Genomic DNA, 23497 nt, shown 5'->3' on the forward strand with positions numbered 1-23497 from the left:
CTCTCTTGGTCTGTTTGGGGGTAGACAAAAACATGTAAACAGCAAAAACTTGTCTAGTACGGTGTAGGAAAATCGTTGACAATCAAAACGGCTTCCAGTCGTCGCGGAATGGATAAATATAGGTCTCGTATGGTTTTCAAGGAAATCGTATACCATTCTTCCTGCAAAATAGGGGAAAGTTCAGTCAGAGATGACGCAGGTGAACAGCGATCACCCGCCCTTTTCTATAAAGAAGACCACGAAGATTCAAAATATTGAGATCTAGTGACTGTGGTCCGCAGGGGAGATGCGCCAAGTCATCCTCGTTTTCACAAAACCAGTCCTGGGCGATGTGAGCCGTGTGAACAGGAGCCCCGTCGTCTTGGAATACAGTATCACTATTGAGGAACAAACATTGTACCATGGGACTAGCCTGATCAGACAAACTGATCATAAAAACCTTGGCAGTAATGCAACAGAGTAACCATGGTGTCCGTGGAATGCAACGCTATGGCTGCCCAGGTTATCACCAAACCAGCGCCAGGTTTCACTCCTGGGACGTTCGGCCAGAAATTGTAAAAGCTGTGAAACAAGACTCGTCGTAGTAAATGACTTTGTTCCAATGCTCCACAATGCAGGTCTTACGGTTTGCCTCATCGATGACTGGTTTTGGAATTCCAGGTATACCCGAAATTCACTGCTTATGGGGCTCTCTCCGTATCGGTTTGGTGCTGACAGAGCTCGCTAGTTCGACAGTGAGTTCTGCAGCGATTATCTACAGCTGCTGTCGCACGCTGATTTTTCGTCACACTCCTCTTCAACAACCGTCCGTCATGCCCTGTCACCAAACATTTTTCGTTTGTTTTGTGACTTAGAGGATGATGTTCTTCCGCTTTCTCTGTATGCTGTGTAAATCTTCGATACGGTGCCTCTTGAAAGGCCACAAACTTCAGGAACCTTGTTTACAGAAGAACCCACCACACGAGCACCAACCATTTTTCCCTCGTTCGGATAATGAGACCGACGTAATACACTCATAGCTACACAAAACACGAATGATTGATGTTTCACTTATTCCTATACTCGTTGATTTGCTCATTATTTTATTCCTTGTCACTCTATAGCCAGCTGCTCTTATTAAAAAAGGTATCTTGATTCTTCGTTAGTATCCATCTTTAAGTGTCCAAGCGCCATTGCCATAAACGGCCTTGCCGCAGTGGATACACCGGTTCCCGTCAGTCACCGAAGTTAAGCACTGTCGGGCGTGGTCTGCACTTGGATGGGTGACCATCCAGGCCGCCATGCTCTGTTGACATATTTCGGGGTACAATCAGCCTTGTGATGACAATTGAGGAGCTACTCGACCGAATAGCAGCGGCTTCGGTCAAGAATACCATCGTAACGACCGAAAGAGCGGTGTGCTGACCCCACGCCCCTCCTATCCGCATACTCCTCTGAGGATGACACGGCGGTCGGATGGTCTCGGTAGACCACTCGTGGTCTGAAGACGGAGTGTCATTGCCATAAAGTTTAGATGTGACTGCCATTGTTGTTTAGAACAATATTAGAATGCCAGTGTTCAGTATACAGTCCCATTGATATATTTCTATCCTTCACTTCTTTTAGGTATGTCTTTTTCGTTTGTGTGTTTCCCAAGGAGTTCAGTTCATTCATTCCCTCTATTGTCTCGTTGTTTATTACAACTATATTTGGGTCTGGTTATTGATCATTAAAAACCATTCCTTTTGTTTTTTGGTCGAGACGTAAGTCATACCACGGCGGTAACATTTGTCAGTGGGCTGCTTCTCTCTTGGCAGCGCTGCGTAGAGCTTTGCATTGTATCTATGACTGCGCTTTCCTCGTCAGAGACTCTGTCGTGGTTCGACTCGTTGTTGGAAGTTAATTGCCAGTGGTGTTGGGCAGTTGGAAGTTAGTCGCCAGCAGTGATGGCTGTTGGGCAGTTGGAGGTGAACAGCCAGCAGTGATGGACGATAGATGTGAGAAGTTAGAGGGTAGAGGTCTGAAGTGTTAGCGTAGGCTAACGATCTGGAAGTATCCGACTTGGAGACTGAAAATTATTCATGATTATATACCTTTGTACTGGAGGTCAATGACGATTTACATTCGTGTTTGAACTGGATGTCACATTATTAAGGTAAAAAATACATTATTTGGTTTGGAACAAAATCTTTCCTTTGCTAACTACATGCCTATTAGTATTTAGTGGCTTTAGTAGTTAGATTCATTCATTTAGCTGGCAGTATTGACGCTCGCTGTAGTGCAGTAGTTCGCGTTATGAAGATTTTTGTGAGGTAAGTGCTTAATTAAATGTATAGGTTATTGTCAGGATTGCTTCTTATACAGGGCCATTCTTTTGAATTAATTATTTGAAGTTAGGTGGCAATTTTTTTGAGCAGTCATATTGCATTGCGCTTTTGACACTGTACCACACAAGCGGCTCGTAGAAAAATTGCGTGCTTATGGAATATCGTCTCAGTTATGTAACTGGATTTGCGATTTCCTGTCAGAGGGGTCAGAGTTCGTAGTAACTGGCGTTCCCCATGATAGTGTTACGGGCCCTTTGCTGTTCCTTATCTATACATACGATTTGGGAGACAATCTGAGCAGCCGTCTTCGGTTGTTTGCAGATGACACTGTCGTTTATCAAATAATATAGTCATCAGAAGATCAAAACAAACTGCAAAACGATTTAGAAAAAATATCTGAATGGTGCGAAAAGTGGCAGTTGACGAAAATTGTGAAGTTATCCACATGAGTGCTAAAAGGAACTCAAACTTCGGTTACACGATAAATCAATCTAATGTAAAAGCCGTAAATTCAACTAAATACCAATTACGAACCCGTAAATAGGAAAGAACACACAGATGATGTTGTGGGGAAGGCTAACCAAAGGCTGCGTTTTATTGGCAGGATACTTAGGAAATGTAACAGACCTTCTAAGGAGACTGCTTACGCTACGCTTGTCCGTCCTCTTTTGGAATACTGCAGCACGGTGCGGGATCCTTATCAGGTAGAACTGACAGAGTACATCTAAAAAGTTCAAAGAAAGGCAGCACGTTTTGTATTATCACGAAATATGGGAGAGAGTGTCATAGAAATGATACAGGATTTGGGCTGGAAATCATTAAAAGAAAATCGTTTTTCGTTGCGACGGAATCTTCTCACGAAATTCCAATCACCAGCTTTCTCTTCTGAATGCGAAAATATTTTGTTGACACCGACCTACACAAGGCGGAACGATCACCACGATAAAATAAGGGAAATCAGAGCTCGTACGGAAAGATATAGGTGTTCATTCTTTCTGCGCGCTAAACAAGATTGGAATAATAGAGAATTGCGAATGTGGTTCGATGAATCCTCTGCCAGGCACTTAAATGTGACTTGCAGAGTATCCATGTAGATGTAGATGTAGAATATTGTGGGTCAGTGTTGACATGATTAGAAAAAGTAAAGAGAAAGTAGGCTCAGTACGTTCATTTCTACCCAGCTGTTTCAGAATCAAATAACGTAGAAGTTTCATCTTCTCAGTCATTCAGCAATTTAAGTACAGACACACACATTCAAATGAAGAAGTTTCACATTTAATTTATAAATGGCTTTTAATAAATAAACGGCTTTTTTGAAGAGTGTCCTCGCTTCCAGCTATAAGAAATTGTCAGTAAATAGCATTGTCATAAGATAATTTCGTCGGTTGTAGTTACGGGTGTAAAACTACTTCACTACTCATCAACAAGTCGGAAAGAAACTTACGTAGGGCTGCGTCCAATTTCATATTAACGACTCCCACGTGGGGCAGATTCCGGTCGTCGTCTTACCTAAGCCATAAAAGCAGAATCGATTAATCCGCTTCGTGACCGCGATAGTGCTGTTCACGGCAGTCGCGAGACACGAACTCCCATTACTCCAGCCATTAGTCGCGCCTCGTAAGTCGCGCATCGGACTGCGCGGATGATGCTTCAATTAACGTGTTAGAGTGCTAGAAATGAGACTTTAGATTTGTACATGATACACTTTTGACGCTTCTACATGCCCGGTACATGGAAAAAATACTCACTTATCATTGCACCAGGGATCATCCCAAAACGTACAATGCTGACGAATGTAATAAGGTAACATTTACTATGGAGGTTAAATGTGACCATAATATTTGGGACCACGAAGAACTTCCAAAGAGCTTTGAAAGCAGACAGTAAAGACATTCTCCGCAATGGTGAAAAAAGGGAAAGCCTTATGTGGCATAGTCACTGTTGAAAGTGCTCTGCATCGAAGTGCTTCAGAACGTATTAATACCGCCGAAACTGTGAACACTAACAACCTGAACGGATCAGAATATTTTGATGACAAAAATCTACGGCGAAATTTCACACACAGTTCAGAAATATGCGAAGAATGGTGTTCTTTATTTATCCAAAGCACGTTTATAGAAATCTTGTAATGAATATGAGTTCACTTGTGACGTGAGATAAGGAGAAACAATGTTTGATTTATGGAAATAACTCTGATTTAATCAGCGCGAGTCTTCAAATCCGTTGCAAATCTCACGAAGTCCTGGACATTATCTCCACTCAAATCAAAATTCCTATTGGACAGATCAAAAGTATTGAAGAGCCGACAGAATTCTGTTGTCACCAGTGGTTTAAGGCTAGCGTCTTCAACTAGTAATCATAACATCCATGGCGCAGGATTCGAACCCCACCACTGTTTAAATATTGAATAAAAATAATCAGCACTGACGGCCGAAGACATCCGGCATAAGAAATCACCCTCATTCTGCCCATGCCATTCTCAAAGAGAGTGGAGGAGCGGACAGAGGTTCAGCGCAGTCTCTTGGACTTGGGGTGCGTGTGTAACTGCCCCCAAAAGGAGGAAAAATCACTAATGATCAACGGCATAAGGATAAAGAAGGCAATGAAAACCACTGCATTAAAGACACATGGACATGTGGCCTGTAACTGAAAACGGTCATGATGATATCCCCATTAGCAAAAGATTCCGGAAAAGTCCCTCATTCGGATACCAGGAGCGGACTGCCAAGGGGATGGTGACCATGAGAAGAAAACAGATATTGGATTATAAGTTGTACCCAGGAGCAGATACAGTCTCAGATCAGAATTTAGTGTTGTTGAAATGTTCAAACGTGCGTGAATTCCTAAGGGAGCAAACTCCTGAGGTCATCGGTCCCTAGATTTACACACTACTTAAACTAACTTACACTAACTTATGCTAAGAATAACACACACACACACACACACACACGCGCGCGCGCTCGCGCTCAATACGTGACATAGTGCCTCTAACTGCGCTGCCACAGTGGTGTTGAAGAGTAGGCTGAAGTTTCAGAGACTAGTCAGGAAGAATTAATGGGCACAAAAGTGTGATACGGAAGTACTGAGGAATGAAGAGATACGATTGAAGTTCTCTGAGGCTATAGATACAATTTAAGATGAGTGAACCTTTCCAAAAAACAAAAACAAAAAAAAAGAGCAACCACAGCTGGAGAGAAAGATGTAGGTGCAAAGAAGGTAACTGTGAAGAAATCATGGGTAGCAGAAGAAATATTTCAGTTTATCGACGAAAGAAGAAAGCACAAAGATGTTCTAGAGATTCAGGTATACGGAAATACAAGTCACTTCGGAATGAAATAAACAGGAAGTGGAGGGAAGCTAAGGCGAAATGGCTGCATGAAAAATGTGTAGAAATCGAAAAATAAATGACTGTCCGAAGGACAGGATCCGCGTATAGAAAAGTCAAACCAACCTTCAATGAAAATAAAGGCAAGGGCGGTAACATTAAGAGTTCAAGGGGAATTTCACTGTTCAATACAGAGGAGAGAGAGAATAGGTTAAAGAAGTACACTGAAGGCCTCTATGTAAGCGAGGAATTTTCTGATGACGTGACGGAAGAAATAACAGGAGACGACAGGGAAGTGATAGGGGAGCCAGCAGAATCGGAATTTAAAAGAGCTTTGGATGTCTTAAGATCAAAGAATACCGAAGGGATTGGTAACATTGATCAGAATTTATAAAATCATTGACGGATGTGACTAAAAATGAACATTCTGGTGTGTAGAATGTAAGAGTCTGGCGGTATACAACCAGACTTTCGGAAGAATATCGCCACACAATTCGGAAGACAACAGGAGCCACTAGTGAGAGAATTATCGCTCAATCAACTTAACAGCTCATGCATCCAAGCTGCTTACAAGAACAGCATACCGAAGAAGAAAAAATAAAATTAAGGATCAGATGACCATCATTTTGGCTTTAGGAAAAGTGAATCAACCAGAGAGGCAGTTCTGACGTTGCGGTTGATAATGGAAGCATGTGTGAAGAAAAATCGACATGTTCATAGATTTCGTCGACCTGGAGAAAGCGTTAGACAATGTAAAGTGGAGCGAAGTGTTTTAAACTCTGAGAAAAGGTTTTAAACTATAGGTAAAGATAGGTAATATACAGTATGTACAGCAACCAAGAGGGGGCAAAAAGAGGAGGACAAGAACGAAGATCACGGATTAAAAAGGGTGCAAGACAGGAATGTAGTCTTTCTCCCCTGCTGTTCAATCTGTGCATCGAAAAAACAATGACGGAAATAAAAGAAAGGTTCAAGAGTGGGGTTAAAATTCAGAGTGGAAAATATCAACGTTATGGTTATCTAACGACATTGCTACCCTCACTGAAAGTGAATAAGAATTACAGAATCTGTTGAATGGAATGAACAATCTAATGAGTACCAGAATGTGGACTGAGAGCAAATCGAAGAAAGACGAAAGTAATGACAAGCATCAGACATGGAAACAGCGAGAAACTTGACATCAGGATTGGTGATCAAGAATTAGGTGAAGATAAGGAATTCTGCTAAGGTGGCAGTAAAATAACTCACGACCGACGGAACGAAGAAGAAATAAAAAGCAGACGAGAACTGATACAGAGGGCATTCGTGGCCGAGGGAAGTCTACTAGCATCAAACATAGGTCTTACGGAAAACACTGACAAGAAGAGCGACAAGATGATAGGACATCTGTTAAGATATGAGGTAGCTGTAGAGGGTAAAAACTGTAGAGGAAGACAGAGATTGGGATACATGCAGCAAATAATTGAGCACGTAAGTTGAGATACACTCCTGGAAATGGAAAAAAGAACACATTGACACCGGTGTGTCAGACCCACCATACTTGCTCCGGACACTGCGAGAGGGCTGTACAAGCAATGATCACACGCACGGCACAGCGGACACACCAGGAACCGCGGTGTTGGCCGTCGAATGGCGCTAGCTGCGCAGCATTTGTGCACCGCCGCCGTCAGTGTCAGCCAGTTTGCGTGGCATACGGAGCTCCATCGCAGTCTTTAACACTGGTAGCATGCCGCGACAGCGTGGACGTGAACCGTATGTGCCGTTGACGGACGTTGAGCGATGGCGTATAGTGGGCATGCGGGAGGCCGGGTGGACGTACCGCCGAATTGCTCAACACGTGGCGCGTGAGGTCTCCACAGTACATCGATGTTGTCGCCAGTGGTCGGCGGAAGGTGCACGTGCCCGTCGACCTGGGACCGGACCGCAGCGACGCACGGATGCACGCCAAGACCGTAGGATCCTACGCAGTGCCTTAGGGGACCGCACCGCCACTTCCCAGAAAATTAGGGACACTGTTGCTCCTGGGGTATCGGCGAGGACCATTCGCAACCGTCTCCATGAAGCTGGGCTACGGTCCCGCACGCCGTTAGGCAGTCTTCCGCTCACGCCCCAACATCGTGCAGCCCGCCTCCAGTGGTGTCGTGACAGGCGTGAATGGAGGGACGAATGGAGACGTGTCGTCTTCAGCGATGAGAGTCGCTTCTGCCTTGGTGCCAATGATGGTCGTATGCTTGTTTGGCGCCGTGCAGGTGAGCGCCACAATCAGGACTGCATACGACCGAGGCACACAGGGCCAACACCCGGCATCATGGTGTGGGGAGCGATCTCCTACACTGGCCGTACACCTCTGGTGATAGTCGAGGGGACACTGAATAGTGCACGGTACATCCAAACCGTCATCGAACCCATCGTTCCACCATTCTTAGACCGGCAAGGGAACTTGCTGTTCCAACAGGACAATGCACGTCCGCATGTATCCCGTGCCACCCAACGTGCTGTAGAAGGTGTAAGTCAACTACCCTGGCCAGCAAGATCTCCGGATCTGTCCCCCATTGAGCATGTTTGGGACTGGATGAAGCGTCGTCTTACGCGGTCTGCACGTCCAGCACGAACGCTGGTCCAACTGAGGCGCCAGGTGGAAATGGCATGGCAAGCCGTTCCACAGGACTACATCCAGCATCTCTACGATCGTCTGCATGGGAGAATAGCAGCCTGCATTGCTGCGAAAGGTGGATATACACTGTACTAGTGCCGACATTGTGCATGCTCTGTGGCCTGTGTCTATGTGCCTGTGGTTCTATCAGTGTGATCATGTGATGTATCTGACCCCAGGAATGTGTCAATAAAGTTTCCCCTTCCTGGGACAATGAATTCACGGTGTCCTTATTTCAATTTCCAGGAGTGTAAAAAGATTAATTCAGGAGATGAATTCATGGCGGGCCGCAACAAACGTGGATTGCAGGAAAACGAGGAAGCATTGAGAATGTGGTACTACAATACAGTGTTAAAAATTAAATGACGAGGTGCATGGAACAATAACCATTGGAAGAAAGAAGAATAGATAGGTTAGCTGGTATACGGCGGAGTGAGCAAGAACGAAATGGACTCCGTTAAAGAATGTGGCTATGGGCCCACAAATAAGAGACACTATGCAGAAATTGATGACTCCTCTGAGGGTTGTGTACAAATTTAATTGCGTATATAGCTATAACAATTTCTGCGTGGCTCAACGCACCGGTGCAAGTCTTCCTATCGATCGCCACTTCAGCGACTTGCGTGTTCCCCACTTATTCAACTGAGGAAAGTGGACCTACAGTTTAACGTGGAATCCGAACCACGTTTTTTTTTTCTGGCGACACCTCACATCGGCGAGAGGTGAATTCTAGGTTATGACCAAGACTGAAAAAATCTGTGGTCTGACCGGCATTCGATCCCGCGACAGGAGTCGTATCACTAGACCACCAGGTCCGATGTGTACATACATCTGTAGGTTTTGATACGTGAGCTTGACAGTATCAAAATATCTACATACGTATTCAGCAAGACACAGTATGGTGCCCGGTACCACCACTAGTTAATTCATTCCCTGTTACACTCGCAAATAGAACCAGGGTAAAACAATTGTCTGTATACTTATTTGGATATGGTGTCTGTTGTTTCGTACATGTCCGAAAGAACAGACACCGTATCCTGGCAATACTAGCTATAACACCCTCCTTCTGTGCGGATGCACACATATTCCCCGAACTCTTACTGGAATTGGTAAGAATGTCTTCCACGAGTAAATGAGTGTGTTGGGGTGGGACACTACGAATGTAGTGTGTCGACACACAAGGTGAGAATGTGGGTCTCGCGAGAGGCGTGCGCGAGATAGTCCCTGCAGTCGCGCTATCCTCTGTGCCCTCGGTGGCTCAGATGGATAGAGCGTCTGCCATGTAAGCAGGAGATCCCGGGTTCGAGTTCCGGTCGGGGCACACATTTTCACCTATCCCCTTTGATATATATCAACGCCCGTCGGCAGCTGGCGGTATTAATATAATTCTAATTGTCTGTATGCTCCTTACGAATCCTGATTTTTGTTGTCTTCATGGACATTGCTCGAAATGTATGTTGGCGGCAGTAGAATCGTTCTGTGATAAGCTTAAAATGCAGATCTCTAAATTTTCTCAATAATGTTCCGCGAAGAGAAAGTTGCGGGAAGGATTCCAAATAGAGTTCGTTAATCATCTCTGTAACACTGATGAGATGATCGAATTTACCGGTAACAAATGTACGAGTACGCTTCTGAATTTCGTCGACGTATTTTTTTAATTAAACTTGGTGAGGATCAGAAGCACCGAGCATTACTCTGGAATGGGTCGCATTGGTGTTCTATTCGCGGTTTTCTTTACAGATGAACCACACTTTCCAAAAATTCGCCCAATAAACCGAATTCGACCATTCGCCTTCCGTACTACCGTTCTTACGTGTCCTTTTCATTTCATATCGCTTTGCAACGTTACGCCTAGATATTTAATCGAAATGACTGTGTCAAGCAGCACACCATTACTGCTATTTTCGAACACTATGAGAATATTTTTCCTACTTATCCAAATAAATTTACTTTTTCTACATTTAGAGCATGCTGGCATTAATAGTACGAAATAGTCTAAGTCATCCTGTCTGCTTCCACGGTCATACGAGCACGATAATTTCCCATACACCATAGTATCATCAGCAAACAGTCGCAGACTGCTGCCCATCGTATCTGTCGGATCATTTACGTATATAAAGAATAAACTCGGTTCTATCACTCTTTCCTGGGGGCCCTCCTGACCGCACCCTCGTTTCTGATAAACATTCGCCGTCGAGGAAAAGGCACTGAATTCTGTTATTGAAAAATCTTCGAGCCCCTCGCATATCTGGGAACTCACTCCGTATGCTCATACTTTGGTTAAGGATCTGCAATGGAGTGGTGTGTCATATGTGACATATAAGGCAGCATCTTTTGCTTCCATTTATATAGAAGTTTTTATTTTTCACATTGCCAAGAGGTAGTAGTCTCTAGTATGTGCGTTTTTACCGACTGAGGTACGGAACTCTGAAAATTACTACTGTAGACATAGCGAACAGTAATTTTTGTGTATGTGCTCAAACACGGACTCTTCTAGAAATAAATAAATCGCAATAGTGAACGTGATTTTAATTAAAATTATTACTGGAATTTCACGATAGGAAGTAATAAATAAATTCTGGTACTAAACTACGTACCGTACATATCGCTTGTCTTGACGACAGCTGAACGACATTTCAAAAACATTCATCCTATTTCACATTTTTCAACATGATAAGACAGAGAAAAAGGGATACAGTTTAACTTACATGTCGAAGGTAAAAGTTTGGTGACAGTTTAAATTTTCTGGTTTATGTGGTAGCCTTCAGCAATCTCCCTGGCGCAGCAGTCAAGGTCGTTCGTTACTTAAGACGGCGACAACACAACAGCAGAAGCTGTTTTACAGTTCTCCATTTTAGCAGTTGTTCAAATCAGTTATAAACGTGAGAAGTGATTTTCGTCGAGAGTACTGAACTGCTCTTCCTGCATCTCAGCTCATTCGACAGTGAAACCAACAGTTTCCAGATACTGTTTGTCCTTGTAAGAAAAAATCTACACGTTGCTCCCGTGTGCTTGTTTAACACGTTCACGCCGCCATTTACCACCAGTGCCTCACGCCCAAAGCCTCCCGTCGGGCAACCTATACGACCAGTGTCTGACGCTCGACTGAACAAACTATGCTACCAGCAACACAAGGCCGTGTGATGTATTGCGTATCAGCCAGGCGCAACGAACATCTGTGAAGACAAATTTGTGCGACAATTCAACGAGAGTTTTTTCTGAATAGATAAAGTGATGATAGATTATGAGATGTTATGTCGTCTCTCTTGTTGTTTCAAGGGAATGGACTTACGTCATTTTCTAAATAAAAGGCCAATATATTAAAGTAGTAGCGAGAAAAAGAAAAAGCAGCGCCGCCAGATGAAGGAAAGCGAGAAAAAATTCTCAGAGACGGCGTGAACGTGTTAAGACTTAGAGCGCAGTTAACAGAGTTTTGCACAGAGTCCACAGCAGTCTATCCGTCCTACAAACCGAGAGTCATCCATTCCTCATGTGCTTGTAGTGTTTCACGGCGACGTGTGCCTTTCGAACCCTACAAGATTCAATAGCTACAGTTCCTTCATGTTGGTGATAACTGTGATAACAACACGTAGATTTTGTGAATTCATTCAGTAATGGAGATAAAGAATAACAAATTTCTTTCATGTTTAGTATTCTGTGATGGGGCTACGTTCCATTTAAGCGTAAAGTTAATCACCTCAACATTACAGTTTGCTGAACACTGCCGACGAGTAACATAGTCGCACTCGAGGGAGATTCTCAAAAAGCGTCACACATTTTATTCCAGCAAATTGAGGTCTGGCAATGGTTTGGCTTCACAGTTGTTGATGATCGTAAGTTCAATAAATGTATGTAGCTACCTGAAAATACCCTAAGGCCGAAACTGGATCGCTTTAGAGAAAATAAACCATTAACTGATAATTGCAGTGGCACGAACTCATTTAAAATTCTTTGCAACTGTGAACAAATTCCAAATAAAATAATTATCTGTTGTAGATGAAAATCTGGAAGAATTCACTGACATAGGTTGATGAGCCTTAAGATTCACTTTTTGAACCATTACCTGGATTCCCCCCTCCCCCCAAAATTTTGTTATCGGCGAGGAATAAGATTAACGTTTCTATAAACACGTCAAAGAAATGGAAAAAACTTTATCTCAGCAGCTGGAACACCAGCATTATGGGAACCTGCTGTTAGTCACTTCATCGAGACGCATTAATCGAACTGTACATTATATGCTTTAAGGAGAAGAAAGAAAGCAATTATAAGTTAATGGAACCAAAGTTCCCATGGGGGTAAAGAGGTGTTTTAATGCTTACATTTCAGTAGCTTCGTTCTTAATGAAAATATTCTTCTAATTAAAATTACAAGTTTTAGCTAATTCTTTAGTTGTCTGATTGTGACAAAACTTTACGTGATAGTAAAAAATCTGCCATCGTTTATGGATTCAGTGCCCAAAATATCTGTATGATTAAGCTATTATCTAACAAGAAGTAATAAAAAGTATTTGTTCGTTGACCAGTGTAATCAACGTTTGACACTTGTCACTGACACTCAACCAGATCACATGTGACGCCCTGGATGGAAATAAATGAAAAGAAGCGATATTATTTTATTGCACCGGCGTCAGGCAAACACTGAATGAATCACAACGGACTAACATCTGGCCGGAGCGATTTAAAGTGGAACGATGGCGTAAGTTTTGCTGTGGGAAATACAGATGACAGATTCATTAGAAGAAGACTGTGGAAGTGTAATCGTCCTTCTGGTAATGCTTTGTGAACCTGAGGTTGTGGAATAGTATTCTGATAATTCACGCCTTTGCGACGTAACTACTCGAAACGTATGCTCCGTTGGGGTTCTGTCCTCGCAGAAAATTCATTCACGGTTGGCCCCTGCCAGTCGGGGCACGACAGCTTCTGTAACACGGCGAACAAGGCCTCATAAACCGTCTTCAAGAGAAAGGAAGGATCGCTAGGGTTTAACGTCTCGTAGACTAAGCACAGTCTAGGATTAGACAAAAAAACTTGCCGCGCCCTGTACACAAGAACCATCGTGACACTCGCTTTAAAGTTTTTAGAGAAATAACGGTCGCAGATTTGAACGACATTCCTCCAACATACGACCAGTATTGTAACGTTGCCACATTTCACTCGATATTTCTTGTCAAAAAAACTCCTGCGATAAACGTTTATGGAAAGACGTTAAGTGTCGCATAATGGCTTAATGCTCGAGTTACCGGAGGTTATCCTTCTAGACAATTTTGGAAACACACATAGGATGTTCTGAAATTCTCGTTACAAACTTCTAGGACTTACAGAGGGGAGTGAGTACATAATATCTTGAACAGCAATCTATTTCCGGATACGTACCGTTCCAGTGCTACAGACGATGGAAAACATGTTTGCAACAGGGTAGTCATACTTCGGGGCACTTAATTCGTAATGGTGGATGTCATTTGACATCTACCCTACCTCTCTGACTTGATTCGAGCCTCATTATAGCAATATGGTTGAGTATACGTTTACAGAATACATCGACATGATCCTTCTGAATGGTAATGAAAGAGCTGCTCGTTGCTTTGATCGAGATCGTTCTCCGCAACCTCCGGCTCTATCGCATATCCTAGTCGCCACAATTATGCATGACTGGGATACTCCGAGGAGACGCCGTACACCTGAAAAGGAAGAGGTCGTACAGCATCATGTTGAAGAGAACCCGTCAACGAGTACACGAGCAATTGTCCATACAACGGTGTTGCTCCCTGAACCATCTGGTATACTACGGATGACCAACAATTACATCCACACCTCCTCTATTCCATATCACCTCTAACACTAACAGACACGTGAATGAGGCTCGAATCAGTTGAGAGGTGTAAGGCAGGCGTCAAATGACGTCAGCCAATCCGGCATAAGCACCCCCACCATGACTCCCCTGTAGCAAACCAACATAGCAGACATGTTTTCAAACGGCTGTAGCACAGAAATTGTGCGTCTGCGGTCGTGGCTTCCTTTTCAAAATATTATGTACTCACTCCCCACTACAAATCCCAGAAGTTTGTATCGGGAATTTCCGAACACCCTGCACATCTCCCTACAAAGTAAGTAATCATCATGCCCGCCCGGTTAACCGAGCGGTCTAACGCACGGCTTTCCGGAGCGGGAAGGAGCGCCTGGTCCCTGGCACGAATCCGCCCGGCGGACTTGCGTGGAGGTCCGGTGAGCCGGCCAGTCTGTGGATGGTTTTTAGGCGGTTTTCCATCTGCCTCGGCGAATGCGGGCTGGTTCCCCTTATTCTGCCTCAGCTACACTATGTCGGCGATTGCTGCACAAACAAGTTCTCCAAGCAAGTACGCGTACCCCACCATCACTCTTCCACGCAAACATAGGGGTTACACTCGTCTGGTGTGAGACGTTCCCTGGGGGGGGGGGGGGGGGGGAGGGGGAGGGAGGGGGGGAGGGGGGGGTCCACCGTGGGCCGAACCGCCCAATAACCCTGGGTTCGGTGTGGGGTGGCGGAGGGGTGAAGTGGACTGCGGTAGTCGTCGTGGGGTTGCGGACCACTGCGGCTGTGGCGGGGACGGAGCCTCTCCGTCGTTTCTAGGTTCCCGGTTAACATACAACATACATACATACATACATACATATTCATCCGAAAAAGAAATTTCTTGAAGGTTGTTAGATAGAGCGCGGAAAAGGCGAAAATATGAGGGCGCAAGATCAGGAGAATAAGGTGAGTGCTGAATGACTTCCGAACACAACTCCTAAGTAATCATCAAATCGAGATTCTGGAAAAAAAATGGCACAAGGGCTGTGTTATGGCGGCAGGGTACAAAGCACTTGAAGGGTTAGTAATTCATTTGTCATGGTCGTCGACGATCAGGTGGCACTCCAGGGGCTTGTGTGTGTGTGCTCTATTTATTGACTCGGCAGTCATTATCTATGCTGAGTTAAGAGGGGAGCAGTGTTTCGTTCTATACAACTGTGCCTCATTCACGAGTATGTAGTCCTGGTGAACAACTTCAGACATTTCAACGTGGTCGCACTGTCGGCCTGCGGTACGCTGGATAGAAGAATGGACGACTGCTGCCTTTCAACAGAGGACCGTGAAATATTCCAACACCTGTAGACGAGGTTCTGGGCATCCGTATAAGTACAGGCCCACTGCAAGATTGACGCATTGTGCGAGCAGCCTCGGCCGACCGAACGTCACACAGGGCTGATATCCAGGCACATATTGCACCCGATGCGTCATCCGGGACCTTTGGAACTCACTGCCTGCAGAAGAATTAAGATGACGTGTTCCTCTGTGTCTTGAAAGAGTTGACTGGAGAATGGAATGGCGCTGTGTTATCTTCAGTGTTGACAGTGGGTCCTGTTCTGACTGATGGACGTCCACGTGTACGTCAGGGCTCTAGTGAGCAGTCTATTCAAGAGTACATTCGCCCATGACGCTCGGGTGCCAACACAGGCTTCTTGATGTGGGGATTACCTGTCACAACTCGTGGTCAAATACGGCGATCAAACCTGGCGTGTTTGCAATGTCCTGTGTCAATGCCATTTCTTCGATAGGAACGGGACGTGCTTTTTCAGGAGAACAGCGTCGTGCGCACAAGGCTTTGTAATGTGCTCTTCGTGGTGTACAGAAACTGCTGTGGCCATCAAGATAACCAGATCCCTCGTCAATTAAATACTGTTAAGAATATTGACGAATTGCAACAAAAGGTGGAAGATGCTTGAAACAATCTATCATAGGTTGCCATTCAGTACCTTTACGATCTGTTGTATGCGAGAATACACGCCCGCATTGGCACCGGAATGTGGTACACTGTGTATTGATGCGTTGATGCGAGTGTTTGGGTACCCTTTACAGTCACACGTGTGTTTCACTCGGTCTTCATTTGTTATCATACATTCGAAAAATGAGTAACTACCTGTCACCTCATTTGTCAATATGATGACTTTGTCCTTGAGGGTGTTGCATTTTTTCTCAGCAGTTTATGTTCACTAAGCGTTCGGTAGTGCAGACCGGCAAATTACGTATACAGTAATGTGATTTCCACTCTGCAGCGGAGTGTACGCTAACATGAAACTTCCTGCCAGCTTAAAACTGTTTGACGGACCGAGATTCGAACTCGGGACCTTTGCCTTTCGCGGGCAAATGCTCCACCAACTGAGCTAAACAAACACGACTCAAGACCCATCATCACAGCTTCAATTCTGTTAGTACCTCGTCTCCTTTCTGGTAGAGCACTTGCCCGCGAAAGACAAAGGTCCCGAGTTCGATTCGAGGTCCGGCATACCAGTTTAATCTGCCAGGAAGTTACATATACACAGCCATTCACAGCACGGTTGCTTGCAGAACACGGATGAATATGAAAGTATTTATCTGATTCCCACTTCTATGATGCTCTTTATTTCATGATATTCTATTGGAAAGTGAAGCTACCCAACTGGAAAGATTTTAGACTTTCACGCACAACTGTAACTTTCGTTCAAGTCTTGTAAGTGCTGTCTTCAGCGTGCCTGTTGAATGTAAGCGATTGTAATGGTTGTATTTGGTAAAATGTAGTGGTATTATTGTGGACGATTAAAGGAAGAATAATCAGCACATGTAGGGGACATGAGCGCGAGGGCTCGTTTGTGTGTGTGTGTGTGTGTGTGTGTGTGTGTGTGTGTGTGTGTGTGAGAGAGAGAGAGAGAGAGAGAGAGAGAGAGAGAGAGAGAGAGAGAGAGAGAGAGAGAGAGATTTCTTCACCACGTTACAAGTGTACAGCTTCCAGGAAATTTCCCTGTCTCATTTATCCTTCCCTGTCTCATTTACGCGGTAGATATACAGGTGTATTTAATATGCCTACTTGTTTCACAAGTGTTGCATATGTAATGAAGGAAATTTTTCGGGAGGCAGACATCAACGATCTGGCGACATGAACCTATTTACACACTGATCTCTAAATAATAATCACAGATTATGCCTTATGAAATATCTATAAACAGAGTGAAATACAGTACTGGAAGTATGTAAGCCAACTTTACACATCACAGCTGCGTGTTTATATGTGGAATACTTATTCCAGAAGGCTGAAGACCCTGGCCATTTCGCAGAAATTCTTCAGTACAGCTCCATTCCTAATGAATGAGTTGTCCCAGTTACGTGAAGTATGGCGTGAGTGCGTGAACGACCTGAGGTTCGATTTCTCCATCAGTTCTGGGAACTGTGAATTCCTGGAGCTCCGAAGTGACTGTGTGAGAACAGGCACCATATGCTCAATTGAGCAGATTTGGATTATGTCGTCTAGATGCATGGTGTAGTTCTAAAACTAACTAAAATTTCCAGTATTATTCATCTCAATTATTAATATTTGTACAGCTGGTATGAGGTCAAGGAGCTGTTGCCACATGAACAGCAATGAAATAGCAAACTTCACGTTCCTAAGAAAGCATGTTGTTTGCTTCAGCTGAATTAGCACTTTCAAATCACTTATAACTCTTTCTGTTTTCGTAGCTGAACGAAGACCTACACAAGATATTGAACAAAGGGGACTAATGTTATTTATTGCTGAAGCGTCCAAGCAATATCTCCGTAGACATTCGAATATACGATCATCCTTAGCACTCTCAGAGCGTTCTGAAAAATTATGTGCTACGGAATCAAAAAGGATTGCCGAGACGGTAGTTAGTAATTAGAGAGAGAGTGAACTTGTTCATTTCTAGGATAATGGGGGAAGAGAGCCGTCGTGACCTGTATTAAGTAAAGATGCCGGCATTCGGCGTGACTGATTTACGAAAATCACGAACGACCGAACGTGAACCTGAACATTGCAGCAGGAAGGAATTCTTAGATTTTGTGTGGAACTCCTGCGAGTATCTGAGGATAGTTTTTATAAATGAAAGACATTTCCTCAAGCACGTGATAGCACACTTGACGGAGAACAATTCTATTGATTACAATACACTAATCTCTTCACTTTTTTATTTAATTGCAACTGGTCTAATTATTACTCCTTTCTGGTATCAAGCTGCCTCTTCTCGTTGTCTATTAGAAAAGGAAAGGAACTGGGAACAGCTGGCCACTGCGACCGTGCGGTTCTAGGCGCTTCAGACCGGAACCGCGCTGCTGCTGCGGCAGCTTGCTCGAATCCTGCTTCGGCCAAGGATACGTGTGATGTCATTAGGTTAGTTAGATTTAAGTAGTTCTAAGTCTAGGTGATGATCTCAGATGTTAAGCGCCATAGTGCTTAGAACCATTTGAATCGGGGACATCAGAAATGGAGTACCAGAAAACATTGTCAAAGCCGAAGAGCAGATTTTTTTCTTTGTTATTGTAATCAATCTTTGATTGGTTTGATGCTACTTGCCACGACATACTCTTCTGTACCAACCTCTTCATCTCACCGCAGCACCTTCACAATATTTTCTCCATTATTTTGTAGAAATCTAACCTCTGCTTCCTCTATATTTTTTTTAGTTTACTGCTTCTTCTAGTACGGAGTACGATACTCTCTAATGTCTTAGCATCTGTACTGTTATTCTCTCTTTTTCTACTAATTTTTTGGCACATATTTCTTTCCTCGTCAATTCTGCAGAGAATTCTGTTTTTAATTTTACCAGTTCATTGAACTTTGGGCATTCTAGCGCAACACGAAATCTCAAACCTTTCGATTCTCTTCTTTTACGATTTTCACGCAGTCTATGATTCACTTCCATGCAACGCTATGTACGAGACGTACAGTATCAGAAATTTCTTTCTCAAATTAAGATCAAAGTTTAATACTAGTGGACACCTTGCAGCGTGGTCTCAGAGTCTAGAGGGCTGGATACTTTAAGACTGTTAGAATAATGAATGGTTTTCCTATTTTAGAGGTTCAGTTTCTTCAAAGTAACTTTTCTTGACAGCCACCTCATGTATCACGACGGTTTTGGGTTGAAAAAAGAAGATATTCAGGGAAGGCACAAGAAACGTCATGGAAAAGATCTTTCAAATATACCGACCCTCAGATTTAAGGCCGCCGATTTGAATAGATACAGAATGCAAAAGTTACAGATCTGTCTACATCTACTACACACAAATTAGCTATTTATGAAATGACACATTGATGTAACACTTAGCAAAAGTCTACCAGTAACACCAACGCAAGAAGACGATTAACATTTGGAACTGGGTGAGGAATAATTACTGGCACTAGAACCACCAAAATACGTGAAATCCCTGGGCTAGCAGGACAGAGCGGACGAGGTTATATTTGTGGGAAGGGGCCAAAATAAGTTACTGTCAGTTGCACTCAATATATAAACTTTATTTCTTAAAATACACAAGCAACAATCAAAACTCTTAAGGTTTTAACGAGAGACCTCCTTTGATTTTATTTATGTCGTCTGAAGCCCACATAGAAAATCCAAGGCACAAGCCCTAAGGAAGACATTGAGGTACACAAGTTCTTCTGGAGATTTCACTTGTTTAGAAAATTTTTTTTGTCTTCAATATAAATAGACTGGAAGCCTTAGCTTAAATTTTTCCCATAGAACTCGGTTGAAGGCCTCACATTAACCAAGAACAGTGTTACGGCTTAAGGCAGAGACAAAGATTTTCAAAGTTTAATCTAAATAGGCTGAAAACTTGGCTGCAGGCCGCATATCAACAAAACAATTTAACGGCTTAAGGCCTAGGAAGAAGAGCTTTGCAATTTTAATGAGCTGAAACTCAGCCGAAAGCCACACAGAATACTTAAGACTAAAAAGGAAATCACTATGTAAAACTCAGGTACCGGCGCTCAGAAGGTTCCAAGGACCGGTTGGAAAGGTAAAACTAACGCACATTTAGGTGAGACAGGCAGCCAGACCGACAACCTCTTAAACCGAAGGCAACTCAACCTAAGGACGGTTCGCGACCGACCGACGATCTGACCGATTTCCAACGGTCAGATCGAACTGCACAGATAATAGAAAATATCGGCCGATGAAGAGTAAACCAAGATACCAATAACTTCAAACTCGGCCTCGCCAAGATCAAGGCATCAAAGACCACTCAAGACAAGTTTAAAAGACTACCGATAACACAAGTGACAACTGTCAAGTCACTATGGGAGGCTGCAGATTCTAGGCAACAAAATACACGAGTTGTTATCACACGCGTCAACGGCTGAGGAAACAACAATCCACAAATGACGAAAAAATCGTAACAGTCGAGTTTTAAGAACAGGTAAATAATTACTCAACTTGAGGAACCTGCATTGCAAGAAAGCGAAAAGTCGCTAACACAGCTAGCGCCTCCAAATGAAACAGCATGTGCCCGCCGCCAAAAGCCCCGGCCTGGCTTCGCGCTGTGGAGACTGCGTCGCTGCTCAGTTCCAAAGAACCAACGAGGTCCAACCACATCCCGACTCGGAAAATGGTGTTCATCCTGAGGATCCAAGACGTCATCGACTAAGACGACTTGCCGAGCAAACGATCAACGGCAGCCCATTTTCGCCCACAGTGGTCCCGCTGAATAACACCATACGGACCCGACAGTTGCTGGCTGCCAGCTCTTCCCCAATTGACACTGATGTCAGTGCTCAGAAGATCACATGTCGTCTTCCGCCGACCAGCTGGCCGACCGACCACGGCCTTACGTTTGCGTACGGAGCGTACTTGCACCGTGCGAACCTGCCTGCTACTGACTACCAATTCGTCCATCCGCAGAGTAACGACGTACCCGAGTCAGTCCACAATCCGAAATCTACTGAGTCTCAGAGCCGACTCACTAACATGCGACTGTCTGCTTTCCGACTGACTCTGCCGACTCACTCCACCGACTCTGTCTACCGACTCCTCTGTCAGAGCAGAACCCGGAAATACCCGCGGTCGCTTCACAGATAGTAACACGAACCTACTATCGATAATGCTGGTGTTGCCACTAACGGACAGCGAAGGTGAGCAAGGATAGTGGCGCCAGAAGACATTAACAGAAAATTAAAAAACTATATTCTCTCCGTTTCAGAATTTCAGGAGGGACAGGTCACAATCGTGAGCCACGCACGGCTCAATACGGTAAAGGTAGACTACGTTTTTACACCATATTTCAATCTACTCCCTACGCTAAACACGTCGCATTTGCCAGACTTGTTGGGCACTACATTTTTTCCCTTGCCGGACTCGAGGGCACTGATATACTATTATTAATCGAATATTTGTGAACACTAGAGCCTTACTCCTCATTGAGGATCCAGATACGGACCGTCAGTGCACAATTGTCTGCGCCTTATTCTCGTGACTTGTCAAGAAACGAAAATGATGTGGTGACACAAACACCTGACTGACCAAAACAGTTGGGAAAATTCTGTTAAGTGAGTAAGAGATAGGTTTAAAATGCGTAATTTTTGAGGCCACGTGTAAGTGTTGTGCACACCTTTGTACACAACAGTAAGGAGACGCGGCGCGACAACTGTCATTGTAGGAAAGCTGGATAGGAGCAGAAATGTTTAGCGAACAAGTTAAGACAACAAACAGAAGATTTCCTTGACTTGTGTATTTTTCCAAGCTTACGAATACTCACTACAAATATTGTAGCAAGAAACAGAGTCCAGCTATCACAATATCAACAAGGAAAATGCTTACTGTACTAAGCACTAACGATGGTGCATTAGTGAAGAGGCTCTGAGTGCAAGTGGGCTGAGTGCTGCCAACGGCCTTCCTCTATTGTGGCGGCAAAGAGCGCTATTGGTACTGAGCCACTGAAGGCGTGGCTCAGCCGCCGTACGGCTTTCGGTCTGCCAGGTACTATGCGACTGCTGTTGGCGTCAGATGGAAACCTGCAGTTCCACTGTCAACTGTGACGCCCTTGGGGTGATACCACAATAAGAAAGCATCAGAGGGAAATCACTGGTTAGAGTAACCTCGTGGTTTTTTTTTAAATCACCAAAATAAATATTTCGCATCTCATGTCTAATTTCATAATTATATAGTTTAATTAAAAAAGCTGAGTAAATTCCTTCCATTAACAAAAAATGTGAACAAATCTTTCATATCATTAACCTAACTATAGCTTGATCATTTTCTTATAACATAAGTGAAGTTCTTATTTTAGGAATAGCTTGAATTATGTAGGAATTGTTAAAATTCTACTGTTTGATTTCTCTGATTTACATCGAATAGCAATTCAAACAAAACAACACTGTAGTATTTCTTGTCTCAGAAGAAACGCTAGATAACTTAAACATTATATAGCAGATGTTTTAAAGGCTCAGAGAATTAGTCGTAGTCTATAGGAAAATACGGATAATGTACAACATGTACAAGAACCAGTGGAAAGAGCAGTGATAGTTAAAGAACGGGAAATCAGCAATGAAACAAGTGAAAGTATAGCTATAACAAGATTCAAATGATTCAAATGGCTTTGAGCACTATGTGACTTAACATCTATGGTCATCAGTCCCCTAGAATTTTTTTTCTTTTTTTTTCTTTTTTTGTTTGGTCGTCAGTCTACTGACTGGTTTGATGCGGCCCGCCACGAATTCCTTTCCTGTGCTAACCTCCTCATATCAGAGTAGCACTTCCAACCTACGTCCTCAATTATTTGCTTGACGTATTCCAATCTCTGTCTTCCTCTACAGTTTTTGCCCTCTACAGCTCCCTCTAGTACCGCGGAAGTCATTCCCTCATGTCTTAGCAGATGTCCTATCAACCTGTCCCTTCTCCTTATCAGTGTTTTCCACATATTCCTTTCCTCTCCGTTTCTGCGTAGAACCTCCTCATTCCTTACTTTATCAGTCCACCTAATTTTCTACATTCGTCTATAGCACCAAATCTCAAATGCTTCGATTCTCTTCTGTTCCGGTTTTCCCAAAGTCCATGTTTCATTACCATACAATGCTGTACTCCAGACGTACATCCTCAGAAATTTCTTCCTCAAATTAAGGCTGGTATTTGATATTAGTAGACTTCTCTTGGCCAGAAATGCCTTTTTTGCCATAGCGAGTCTGCTTTTGATGTCCACCTTGCTCCGTCCGTCATTGGTTATTTTACTGGCTAGGTAGCAGATTTCCTTAACTTCATTGACTTCTTGACCATCAATCCTGATGTTAAGTTTCTCGCAGTTCTCATTTCTACTACTTCTCATTACCTTCGTCTTTCTCCGATTTACTCTCAAACCATACTGTGTACTCATTAGACTGTTCATTCCGTTCAGTAGATGATTTAATTCTTCTTCATTTCACTCAGGATAGCAATGTCA

General features: G+C 43.7%; 1 protein-coding gene and 1 non-coding gene across 2 annotated transcripts in view; one reads left to right on the forward strand and one right to left on the reverse strand.

Moving 5' to 3' along the window:
• Window positions 1-23497, reverse strand: part of LOC126336931 (uncharacterized) — a 796951-nt gene that overhangs the window by 629048 nt on the left and 144406 nt on the right. The window lies entirely within an intron of this gene.
• Trnat-ugu (transfer RNA threonine (anticodon UGU)) lies at window positions 9531-9605 on the forward strand. The gene has a single exon. It is a non-coding gene; the product is annotated as a tRNA-Thr (tRNA).

Source organism: Schistocerca gregaria, chromosome 2 (genome assembly GCF_023897955.1).
Source record: "Schistocerca gregaria isolate iqSchGreg1 chromosome 2, iqSchGreg1.2, whole genome shotgun sequence".
Classification (NCBI taxonomy): domain Eukaryota; kingdom Metazoa; phylum Arthropoda; class Insecta; order Orthoptera; family Acrididae; genus Schistocerca; species Schistocerca gregaria.